Source organism: Schistocerca gregaria, chromosome 1 (assembly GCF_023897955.1).
Source record: "Schistocerca gregaria isolate iqSchGreg1 chromosome 1, iqSchGreg1.2, whole genome shotgun sequence".
NCBI lineage: Eukaryota > Metazoa > Arthropoda > Insecta > Orthoptera > Acrididae > Schistocerca > Schistocerca gregaria.
Genome location: NC_064920.1, coordinates 787,201,553 through 787,214,715, shown reverse-complemented (window position 1 = coordinate 787,214,715; position 13,163 = coordinate 787,201,553).

The following is a 13,163-nucleotide window of genomic DNA, read 5'->3' as shown; positions in this document are numbered from 1 at the left end:
TTGAAGCTGAGTGCAGGAACTCGTTTGTAGTTGAAACTTCTTGTTAGATTAAAACTGTGTGCCGGACCGAGACTCTAACTCGGGAGCGCTGCCTTCCGCGACCAAGTGCTCTGCCACCTGAGCTATCCAAGCACGACCTGTCCTCACAGCTTCAATTCCGCCAGTACGTCGTTTCCTACCTTCCAAACTTCACAGAAGTTTGTAGTTAGCTGTTTAACCATTGCGACCGAATTTCGGCAAATCTAAATACAGTTGCGCACTAATATGCCATGAGAAACTGTCGCTTCGTAATGCATCAGTATTGTTTGTTTTGTATCAGACTTGTGTCTGCATCCATATAATTACACGTAAGCTCAACAGCTGTGGCCAGAAGACAGAATTCGACGAGTATTGTTTTGCGCATGGCTTTTGCACCAGATGGAAGATAGTGAACATTTTATAAATAACGTGATGTGGACTGACGAATCTAGCTTCACTCGTGAAAGTATTTTCATCCTCAACAATAGCCTATTATTGGTCGGAACACAACCTACATGTCACCCGTTAATGTGGCTTATATACGCACGTTTTGGCATAAACCCGTGGAATCGAGGGAGGAGTGTTTTTGGGCCGTTAACTATTGCGGAGAAGTTGAATGCGTCCCCGTATTGTACGTTTCTATGCAATATTTTGCCTGAAGTATTAGAAAATGTTTCCCTTGCAATTCAGCGGCAGCTATTGTTCCAGCATGATGGTGCATCGCCACACATTGGAATGAGTTTGTGTAATTAAATGAAGCTTTTCCAGCGAAATGGATTGGTCATGGAGGTCTAATGTTCTCGCCTCCACATTTACTGGATCTCAATCCCCTAGATTTTTTATTTATGGAGACACTTAAAGAAACAAGTGTATAGTACTCCAGCCACAGATGTACACAAACTGTTAGCTCGAGTGAATGCCACTTCGCCAATGGTGGATGCAGGTGCGTTGTGTAGGGCCATGTGTTTGCAAATGCAAGGTGGTCACTTGGAACATCATCTCCAAAGTGAAAATTGCTCATATGTGTACGTACTGGCTCTGTGAAGATAAGCCTGGACATTAGATATACAGAATGGAGTTACTGTGTGTAGCTTACCTATCGGGTTTTTTGTACCTCACTGTTACTGTATCCACTGTTATCTTCTATTGGCTTTATTTGTGTCATGAACAAATCAAAGAGGTCGTTTCCATACGTAAGGAGTTCGTGTTGTGTCTTAATGTTTAAATAAAGGTAATAGTAACAAATATACAAGATTCCGCATTTCGGAGGTGTAAACTGGGTACAGTTTGATGCTTTAACTGAAGGGGGGGAAAAAAAGGACGTGAACGCGACTCGAACGTCGGCGAGTCTGTAGATCAATTCCCCACGGCATTGCCTCATCTCGCAGAGCTAATGGCACGGCTCTGGGACGGGGGAGTGTTCATGATACCTGTTCTTGGCCACACTGCATGCAATTTCAGCGTTGCCAGGGGCTCGGTTTTTAAATCACATTTCTGTTAAATCTATTTGTGGTACTAGGTTTGGCTATATTCACATTTGTCTTGAACTGGGATGAGACACTACATTCTAACTGCTAAGTGCGGAATTTTTTCTTCGCCCTCTATAATACCCCCTCTATCACTCCACTCCTATCGCTATTTGCTGTGTGGACAGTGGCGACGGTTGAGGTAGCAGCGCCCATCTGAAAACTCCTGTTTCCAGTGTCAGCTCTATCGCTGTTAGGAGCGGACCTCACTGTAACGGAACTATTTTCTTTTTTTTAGGCTCAGTGCAAGGTTCCAAACCCGACTCAGCTCTATACCACTATCCTTATTAGACCACGTAGGTCCCTAAGTTCTGTCGCCCTTTTAAACACGCAATTCCAGAATGAGAAAGATTTGTTAAATATTTTGGTGTTGTAATCCATTGTATGACCACTTCTTATACTATGCCATGGCTGATTTGATGATCGTGGGTATTTCAGTGAGATGTCTACATTCACGGCACCTCTCTTCTACCGTGCATTCAGCTTCCCCAATGCATGTTTTGCTGCGCTGGTAGGGGTTTGGTAGACCCCTGGTTTGCAAGGCTTACATCATCTTTCACTGCGCCTAATAGTGTCAAGGTTTTAGCAGGTAGGCGAAATAATAATTTAACGTTATGTCGTTCCTAGATCCTGCCGATTTTTCAGGAAGTATTGCCGAAAATTGGATGCACGCTAGTGATTTATGCTCTTCCTTCCTACTGTTATCTAGTTCAAACAATGGTTCAAATGGCTCTGTAGATCAATTCCCCACGGCATTGACTCATCGCACTGAGCTGTTAAATCTATTTGCGACTTAACTTCTGAGGTCATCAATCGCCCAGAACTAATTAAACCTAACTAACCTAAGGACATCACACACATCCATGCCCGAGGCAGGATTCGAACCTGCGACCGTAGCGGTCGCTCAGCTCCAGACTGTAAGCGCCTAGAACCGCATGGCCACTCCAGCCGGCTGTTATCTGAGTACAGCCTGTATAAATGCATGGCTTACCTGTTTGCTGTTGTACCAATTTCTTTGGAACGTCATCTCGAGGAGCTTCAGTTCAACTGAAAGACTGACTTGGTCACAGAAGGATTGCAACCTGTGAATGAGTGAGTGCAATGATTTCACGCTGGGAATTGTGTCCATTGGAGGTATGCATATACAGATCAGCATGTGTAGGTTTTTTATACACACTGGAAATGGAGTGGGTGCAACCCTGTTCCGCTCCATGGTAAACTGTATGTTGGGGTGCAGCAAGTTGGTGTGATGGAGAAATTCACTTAAGCTGTCCTATCCATGTGACCAAATGACAAACATATCATCCAAGAAACAGAAGAAACAAGTGGGTTTTTGGGTGGACTTGTTCCAAGGCGTTCTCCTTGAAATCCTTCATGAACAAATTCACCACAGCTGGTGACAGGGGTCATCACATGGTGTTACCATCTACCTGCTCATAATAATTTCCATTAAATGGGAAGTACATTGAAGTGAGCACAAACCTCAAAGAGTCTTGTCAGAGTGATGTCAAATTTCTCATTTATCAGTTCAATGGAGTAATTCAGTGGTACCCTGATGAAGAGGGACATTACATCAAAACTCAGCAACAGGTCACTATCACTGAGGTGAAGTTCTTATACATGTCATACAAAATGAATGGAATTGCAGATGTGATGTTGGTGTTCCTGCACAGATGGACTCAGGAGAGCAGTCAGGTGTTTGGCCAAACTGTATGTTGCTGCTCCTATATTGTTGCCTTTGGGGCAATGTGGAATGGAAACCAGATGGCAAACTGGGGCACAGTGTGTACAGAAAACCTAAATGCACTGATCTGTATGTGTATCTCTCCAGTAGTCACACATGAAGGTGTCTTACACATATTTGTTCATGGGGCATGATCAACCTGCAACCAGGAAAGCCAAGCCTTCCAACTAAGCTGAAGCACCTTGAGATGACATTCTGAAGTAATGGATACAGCAACAAAGAGGTAAGGCATGTATTTGGACAAGCTGTAACTAGACAACAGCAAGAAGAAAAAGAAGAGCACAAATCACTAGCACACATCCTGTTTGTTCACAAAAGTTTCAGAAAAATTGGAGTACCACAATGTTACACATGTATTTTGTTCAGCCCCTAAAATCTGGACACATAGTAGAATGGAAGTGCCATGGATGTAGATACCACAATGAATTACGCCAGACTATCAAATCAACCTTGAAAAATCTGTAGAAGACTAGCCTGATGATGAGTCGAACTTGAGTGATGATCCATGGAAGAAGATAGGGATATATTATGGAGGTGTTAAATAACAGGAAAAGGCACTGAATCTTTCCTAACGAGCCACATTGTTAGGTTTATATTTTTATTTGACATATTATTCATTTGAAAGAACTCATATTCATTGTATCGATTGCATATTCTAAATCAATATTATTATTTTCGGTACATTTGTATGTTGGAAAATATGGCCTTTTGAATTTTGAAACTGATCAGTGACATCCCATTCCACAGTAGCAGATGTGCAGGTAAGCCTATGGGCAGCCAAGCTGGGACATAACAGAGAGATACTTCCCACTCTCACCAATGTGCAGTCATTACTTGAATGTTTTATCGTGTTTTATTTTCTATTCTACCATCTGAACTTTCATTGAGAGCTGCTGTCTGATATGTAGCTATAACCAAGTAATTCCTTGGACATTGTTCATCTCCCAGGTCACATGTCACGGTTGTGTAACCATAGAGAAGACCTTTGTTATCTTTGATTTAAAACCAGAGATGATCAGTACATTTTTTTGCTGATAAAGAAGGACAATCAGAGGTCATGTAGTTAGAAACAAATGAGGCAGTTTTACTATTTAAGTGAAGGATCTAAATTCATCTATGTTTCATCTATCCAATTACCTTGATCCTTATCACAGTGTAAGAATGAGTTGTTATGGCTCATATGATAATAGACATGCAACTAAATTTTAAGCCTGTGCAGAAATTCAAGAGGTTGCTTAGTCTAACATTATGAGCATTATACATTTAATACACCACACAGTAAATAGTGACAATGTCACTGATATATTAGCAATAAAGATGACTAAAGTGATGCAAGCAGACTTCCAGTCTTTGTCTTTCTGACCTTGAGATGATATTCTTAATGTATTGCATGCCGAGCATCATAGGAAATTCATACCTAAAAATAGTTACAGTCCAATAGCCAATGACAAGACACAAGCAATAAACCAACAGTAGATGGTAATGTTTGAAGATAATCAGTCATGGTTGTTCTTTTATGTTTGGAAAGTCAACTCACACAGCCAAGTGCGAAAAATATGAAACCACAGCATTAAAAAAGTAAATGTGATAAATTGTCAATCATCATAACCACAAGCCAACATTCCTGTGACAGACCCATAGCCCTTAAAATTGTTTCTTAAAACCTGTTGCAATTAGCAAAATATCAAGAGCAACCATCAGGATTTCCTTTCAAGTAATAAACATAATGTATCAGACCTAAACTCACATATAACGATGCACAACACATCTAATTACTAAACTTCCTGATATGCAGTAATTTTATTACATGCTTATATACTGATGGCTATGTCTTAAATTTCAATTTACAACTACTATTTAATAAAATCTTTACTAGGAAATACTTTAATATAATATTGTTCCAAGCTTATAAAATTACAATTGACTCTTCAAAATGTAAACAGTTTCCACCTTACTAGTCTTCAGTATGACTTGGAATACTGTTCTGTATAAAATGATGATGTTATAGTGCTGAAGTTACTGTTACTATTGAGAGTTGAAATGCTAATTTAGTTTTAGTGGACGTCTACATGGTAATATACAATATGTATATGAACCAAGAGGGAACAATAAGAGTGGAAGTATAAGAATTAAGAGCACAGATTAAAAAGGGTGTGAGACAAGGATGTAGTCCTTTGTTCCTGCTGATCAATCAATAACTCGAAAAAGCAATGACATAAATAAAAGAAAGGTTCAAGAGTGTGATTAGAATTCAAGATGAAAGTATATGAATGTTAAGATTCACTAACGACATTGCTAGCCTCAGTGAAAGTGAAGAAGAATTACGGAATATGTTGAATGGAATGAAAAGCCTAAAAAGTAGGGATTATGGGTTGAGAGTAAACTGAAGAAAGATGAAAGTAATGAGAAGTAGCAGAAATGAGAACAGCAATAAACTTGACATCAGATTTGGTGATCACAAAGTAGATGAAGTTAAGCTATTCTGCTACCTCGGCAGCAAAATAACCCATGACGGACAGAGCATGGAGGAAATAAAAAGCTGCCATTCATGATTGCAAAAGTGTTGCTGGTGCAGATTTTGTGCTGAACTGACATCTCAATTATGTCCCACGAATGTTCAGTGGGATTCATATTGGGCGATTTCAGAGGCCAAATCATTTGCTCAAACTGTCCTGAATGTTCTCCAATTGTGGTTCAGTGACATGGTGCACCGTTGTCCATAAAAATTCCATCATTGAATGGCTGCAAAGTGTCTTCAACTAGCCAAACATAACCATTTCCTGTCAATGATTGGTTCAGTCGGGCTACAGGACTCAGTCCATTCCACATAAACACAGTCCACATCATTATGGTAACCACCAGCTTGCACAGCGCCTTGTTGACAACCTGGGCCCATCATTTTTGTGGGGCCTACATCATACTCAGACTCTACCACTAGTTCTTGTCAACTGAAATCAGGACTCATCTAGCCAGGCCACAGTTTTCCAGTTGCCTAGGGTGCAACCGATATGATCACAAGCCCAAGAGAGGCACTGCAGGTGATGTGCTTTTAGCAATGGCACTTGTGGCAGACATCTGCTGCCATAATCCATTAACACCATCTTTTCTCACACTATCCTAGCGAAAAGATTTGTTGTACTTCCCACATTGATTTTTGTGGTTAACTGCTCATCTGTTACCATTGACAACTCTATGCTAATGCCACTGCTCTCACTCTTTAAGTGAAGGCCTATCATTTGCTACACTCGTCACACTCTTGAGACAGTGGATCTCGAGATATTGAATTTCCTAAGAATTTCCAAAGTTGAATGTCCCACACATCTAGCTCCAACTACTACTATATGTTCACAGTCTGTTAATTCCCATTGTGTGGCAATAATCAAATCAGAAAACTTTTCACATGGATCACTTGAGTATAAATGACAACCCCACCAATGAACTGCCCTGTTATACATTGTGTGTGTTGTACTACCACCATCTATCACCATCCCATGACTTTTGTCACCTCATTGTATCCTAGTGAATGGATTACAGTATAATTTTACCTCCCGAATGGAACGCTGTATAATTTTACCTCACTCAAGAATTATGACACATATGAATGTGGGTTAATCAGCATAAACTTCAAAACTAAAAACTTTGAGCACCACTGCCCACAAAAAGCTGATAGACTATTGTAAAACTTAAGCAGTGTTTGAAAACATTATGACTACTGCATTAACCAAGGTTGCAGAAGACGTATCACAAGCCATGGACAAAGAAAATGCAATTATTTTAACAGTGACTCATCTAAGAATACACTCGACAAACAGTGAACTGATGCGATATGTCAGCTTTCACATATCAGTGCATTGTCTATGGAATGGAGAAGTTCGCATGGAAAAATATAATACTGTGTATCTCTCCAGGTTCAGACCTTCCTCCACTGCTACTCTCTGCATCAATTACCTTCTTGTAACTATTATTTACATTTTTGTAAGATCAGCTGTATCTAAGAGCCAGACCTAAATGATACAACATTTTTGCCGTCTTAGACAAGGAAAATGATCTTTGTTCAGTAGCAAGATTGGCACAAAAACTGGGTGTTGACCAAACCACAGAAAGTCAAAAGCTGCTATTATTTTTATTATTAATTAGTGTGTATTATACGGAGGGTTGCACCTCTCAATGGGAAGTACCGGCCCGCACATCTGTGCAAATTTAATGTGCAAGACAGATGACATTCATTTGTTTGATCATTTTAGTTGTCATACCCAATATGGCTGGTTTCAATGTGATTACTAGTTAGATTAACAATCATGGGCACCTTCAGTTCATCAAATTAAGTGTTACTACATCAACAAATTGTTTCCTGTTCAAAAACCTATTTTCATCATTTGCAAGAAACCTTCACTTACTATACGTCGTATATGTTAGCAGAAACATTTCAGAGGTAACAATGAAGTAAACAAAAGCATGATTAGAAAAAACAACATAACATTCCTTCAGCTGTTTCTTAGTCACTGCACTTCTCATACTTCAAATAATTATCAATTCATAACTGTAAAAAAAAAGCCTGATGTCTACAATGCATTAGCCGCACCTCGTACATTTAGATCTTTCTCCAAAGCTTTTTCAACCCTACACCTTATTCATAAACTTGGGTGTGAATGTAATTCAAAATGCTTTCAAAAGAAGAATAAAGGTTTCACCATAATTATAAGTGTAGTTTCCATTACAATATATCCCTGATGTCTATTTCCCGTCCTATAACAGCACAACTATCCACCTGACAACAGCTCTGTCAATGTCCTCCATTTTTCTGTACTCACAGTTGCTTTTTATGTTGCTGTTTTTAGTGTCTCTCCAGCCGAGTTAATCATATTCTTTCTGTACCAATTAATTCAGGCTAACAATCTGAGTTCTCCGGTACTACTACTTCCTTAGAGTGTTTCTTTACTCCAGCTGAATTCATTGTTGTCTTATGGGACATGACAAAACATTAATTAGATGGACATTATTGTAATAACTATGAATACAATTATTCCAACTTGCCAGTATAATAATAATATGGCCCGGCAAAAGAATAGGCCTCCGGTATGTTCTGCCAGTCGTAAAAGGCAACAAAAAGAACAAACCACTAATAGAGCTAAACCCCCATTTAGTGTGATTAGTTGGTTCAGGACAGAACTAATGAAGCCTCGGACAAGCGCTGTCATGGTCGAGGATGACGCTTGAACCCTATGCCCGTCCACAATGGTAACGACACTGTTAGCCACACGGAAAATGATTTAAATCCAAATAGAGGTGTTTTACAGGATATGCTTCCTGCAACCACTCTAAAAGGAAAACAAAGACAGAGGATGAGATGGTCAGATGAAGTTAACCTACACCTCATGTTCTGTTATTACCAAGCAACAAACTTAGGAACCAACACAAGTGGATACAGATCTAAAGTATATACAACATATACAACATTTATTACCAGATACCCAGAATTAAAATTTTTAACAGAACAATGACTAGCTGATCTGATCCATGTAATAATCAAAAATAACAGGATACCCCAGTCAGAATTTGAAAACATCAAACAACAAGTACAACAAATACTGGAACAAAATAATGTGCAATCAGAAGAAGAAGAAAATACAGTAATGGACGCAAACATCCCAGAGCAAACAAACAAAGAACAACACGCATCAATTAAGCAATCAGAGGAAAACAAAATCTTAAGACAGCCACCAGAACAAGCACAAATAGAACACGAAGTGACACACATGTTAGATATAGAAGAAAAATTTCAGCTGACATATATAGAATACAAAGACACAAATACAGACAGTAGACCGTTCTTGCATAGACCACCAAATAACCCTCAAGTTGAAACAACAACAACAACTATCAACACAATCATACACAACAACATAAATGAAAATACAACTATGGAAGAGTTACAACTACTGGTTTGTATAGGAGCACTCACTACACTAAATATACACACTATGCAGAGATCAGAGCCAACCAAAACACAGAAGAAACCCACAAAACCAGCATGGCAACACAGGCTACAGATCAGAATAGAAAAACTGAGAAAAGACATCAGACAGCTAACAAAACTTATAAGAAATGAAATATCAGACAAAAAATGAAAGGTTAGGTAAAATCTCACAAGAAGTGATAGAGCAATTAGATGAAAAGAAGCAGAAATTACAAGCATTGGCCAAACGACTTAGAAGATACAAAAAAAGTGAAAATAGAAGGAAACAAAACCAAACATTCAACACAAACCAAAAGAAATTTTACCAGACAATAGATAACACACACATTAAAATAGACAATCCACCAAACATAACAGACATGGAGCACTTCTGGAGCAACATATGGTCAAACTCGGTACAACGTAACAGACATGCATGGTGGATACAAGCAGAAACAGACACACACAAGATGATACCACAAATGCCTGAAGTGATAATTTTGCAACATGAAGTCACTCGAGCAATTAATTTTACGCACAATTGGAAAGCCCCTGGAAAAGATAAATAGCAAATTTCTGGCTAAAGTAGTTCACCTCAACACATTCACATCTAACTAATTATTTAACAGTTACATTGCAGACCCATACACATTCCTTGATACACTTACACATGGAATAACTTATCTGAAACCTAAAGATCAAGCAGACACAGCAAACACAGCTAAATATCACCACATAACATGCCTCCCAACAATATACAAAATATTAACTTCAGTCATTACACAGAAATTAATGAGACGTACAACACAGGTCAAAATTATAAATGAAGAACAAAAAGGCAGCTGCAAAGGAGCACGAAGATGTAAAGAGCAACTGATAATAGATGCAGAGGTGAGAACCTAAACAAAGGTCACTACACTATGCATACATTCATTACCAAGAAGCTTTTGATAGTGTATCCCACTCATGGTTACTACAAATATTGGAAATATACAAAGTATATCCTAAATTGATACAGTTCCTAAACATAGTAATGAAAAATTGGAAAACTACATTTAATACCCAAACAAATTCAAATAATATCACATCACAGCCAATACAGATTAAGCGTGGAATATACCAAGGAGACTCATTAAGTCCTTTCTGGTTCTGCCTTGCTCTGAACCCACTATCCAACATGCTAAATAATACAAATTATGGATACAATGTTACTGGAACATACCCACACAAAATCACACATTTGCTATACATGGATGATCTAAAACTACTGGCAGCAACAAATCAACAACTCAACCAATTACTAAAGATAACAGAAGTATTCAGCAATGATATAAATATGGCTTTTGGAACAGACAAATGTAAGAAAAATAGCATAGTCAAGGGAAAACACACTAAACAAGAAGATTACATATTGGATAACCACAGTGACTGCATAGGAGCGATGGAAAAAACAGATGCCTATCAAAATCTAGGATACAGATAAAAAATAGGAATAGATAATACAAATATTAAAGAAGAACTAAAAGAAAAATATAGACAAAGACTAACAAAAATACTGAACACACAATTGACAGAAAGAAACAAGACGAAAGCTATAAATACTTATGCTGTACCAATATTGACCTACTCATTTGGAGTAGTGAAATGGAATGACACAGACCTAGAAGCACTCAATACACTTACACGATCACAATGCCACAAATACAGAATACATCACATACATTCAGTAACAGAAAGATTCACATTAAGCAGAAAGGAAGAAGGAAGGGGATTTATCGACATAAAAAACCTACATTATGGACAGGTAGACAATTTAAGAAAATTCTTTATAGAACGAGCAGAAACTAGCAAAATTCACAAAGCAATCACTCATGTAAATACTTTGGCTACACCATTGCAATTTCATAAGCACTTCCACAACCCTTTAGATCACATAATATCAACAGATATGAAGAAAGTGAATTGGAAAAGAAAACACTACATCACAAGCACCCGTATCATCTAACACAGCCACACATCGATCAAGACGCATCCAACACATGGCTAAGAAAAGGCAATATATACAATGAGACGGAAGGATTCATGATTACAATACAGGATCAAACAATAAACACCAGATATTACAACAAGCATATTATTAAAGATCCCAATACAACAACAGATAAATGCAGACTTTGCAAACAACAAATAGAAATGGTAGATCACATCACAAGCGGATGTACAATACTAGCAAATACAAAATACACCAGAAGACATGACAATGTAGCAAAAATAATACATCAACAACTTGCCATAGAACATAAACTAATTAAAAAACATGTTCCCACAAAATGTACTGGAGAATGGTGAATACAAATTATACTGGAACAAACCATTATAACAGATAAAACAACACCACAACAAACCAGACATCATACTCACCAATAAAAAGAAGAAATTAACACAACTAACTGAAATATCCATACTCAATACAAAAAATACACAGAGAAAACAGGAGAAAAAATTGAAAAATACATCCAACTGGCTGAAGAAGTCAAGGATATGTGGCATCAGGATAAGGTTGATATTATATCAATTATACTAACAACTGCAGGAGTCATACCACAAAATATCCACCAGTACATCAACACAATACAGCTACATCCAAACATATATATACAACTACAGAAATCTGTAATTATTGATACATGTTCAATTACCCAAAAGTTCCTAAATGCAATGTAACATATGCCGTACGGTTAAAAAGAAGTCATGCTTGATCAACGTTCGCGTCACTTTTCATTTTTAACCAGACATAACATCTGAGAAAGGAAAGAATAATAATAATAATAATAACTATTTAATTAGTTGATAGTATCATTACTGAAACCATATTTTTAAAGTAAGATAATAATTATGTTACTTGTAAAGAAAAATTTCCAAACCCACGCATAGAGGGTATGAGAGAAGACTTTACAGATCTAAACTTGGTAGATAAAATAATACATCAAAGTCTTTGTTCTAGTCAAACGGATTTCTTTGTATTTGAAATTTATTATGACAGCTGGTACGTTAGCACCCACACACCCTCAGCAAACTATGACAAAAATGTTCGAGAAAATCATCCAGGTTAAAGACATCGTATAACATTGTGAAAGTGCACAATATGATGCTGGAGGATTAAACATGGAAAAAACAGCTAGTTTCATCACCAGAAGAGTGGGTAAAGTACTTTTCACATGAAGAATTGACTACAAGAAAAATTTATTCAATATGGATGCCCCATTTGCTGAATTCTAATGAAAAGCAATGGTGAAAATGAATTTCTGAGCTGTTTCAAATAAAATACTGCTGATTCGTTATTGTAAATAAGACGTGCATAAACCATTTCGTGGTCTAAATGAAACTGCATCGGAAGAAGTGAGTATAGGTTGCTGGCCTTGAAACAAATAGACTAAGTGGGTTTAATCTGCCAAAACAGAAATGTCCAAAGTTTACAGGGCTGTAATAATGGACTTTTCCTGAAAAGAATGAAACAACATATTGCAATATTGCCCATGTTTCCCAGACTAAATTGTTGGAGAAGTTGGTGAAAAGAGCCTTCAGAGAGGGGGGAAAAAAAAAAAAAAAAAAGGCAGTCAGCTGTTTGGAAAATGATATGTCTGAAAGTAGGAAATAAAATAGCAAGATTGAAGAACCATTGAATTATGTTCAAAATCAGTTACATTAAATGAGGTGTCAACTGATAGCGTCAAGTTCAATCACATATACACAGGATATTTGCTGTACACAATTTCAAGCATCATCCAAAGGCACATCAAATGTTTCTCTAACGTATTTTATTTCTTACTTCTGGAAAATCATTTTACAATCCATACGACTTTTTCTCAACTTTTTTTTTTTAAAATTTCAAGTTCTGTTGACAAAGTATGAAATATTT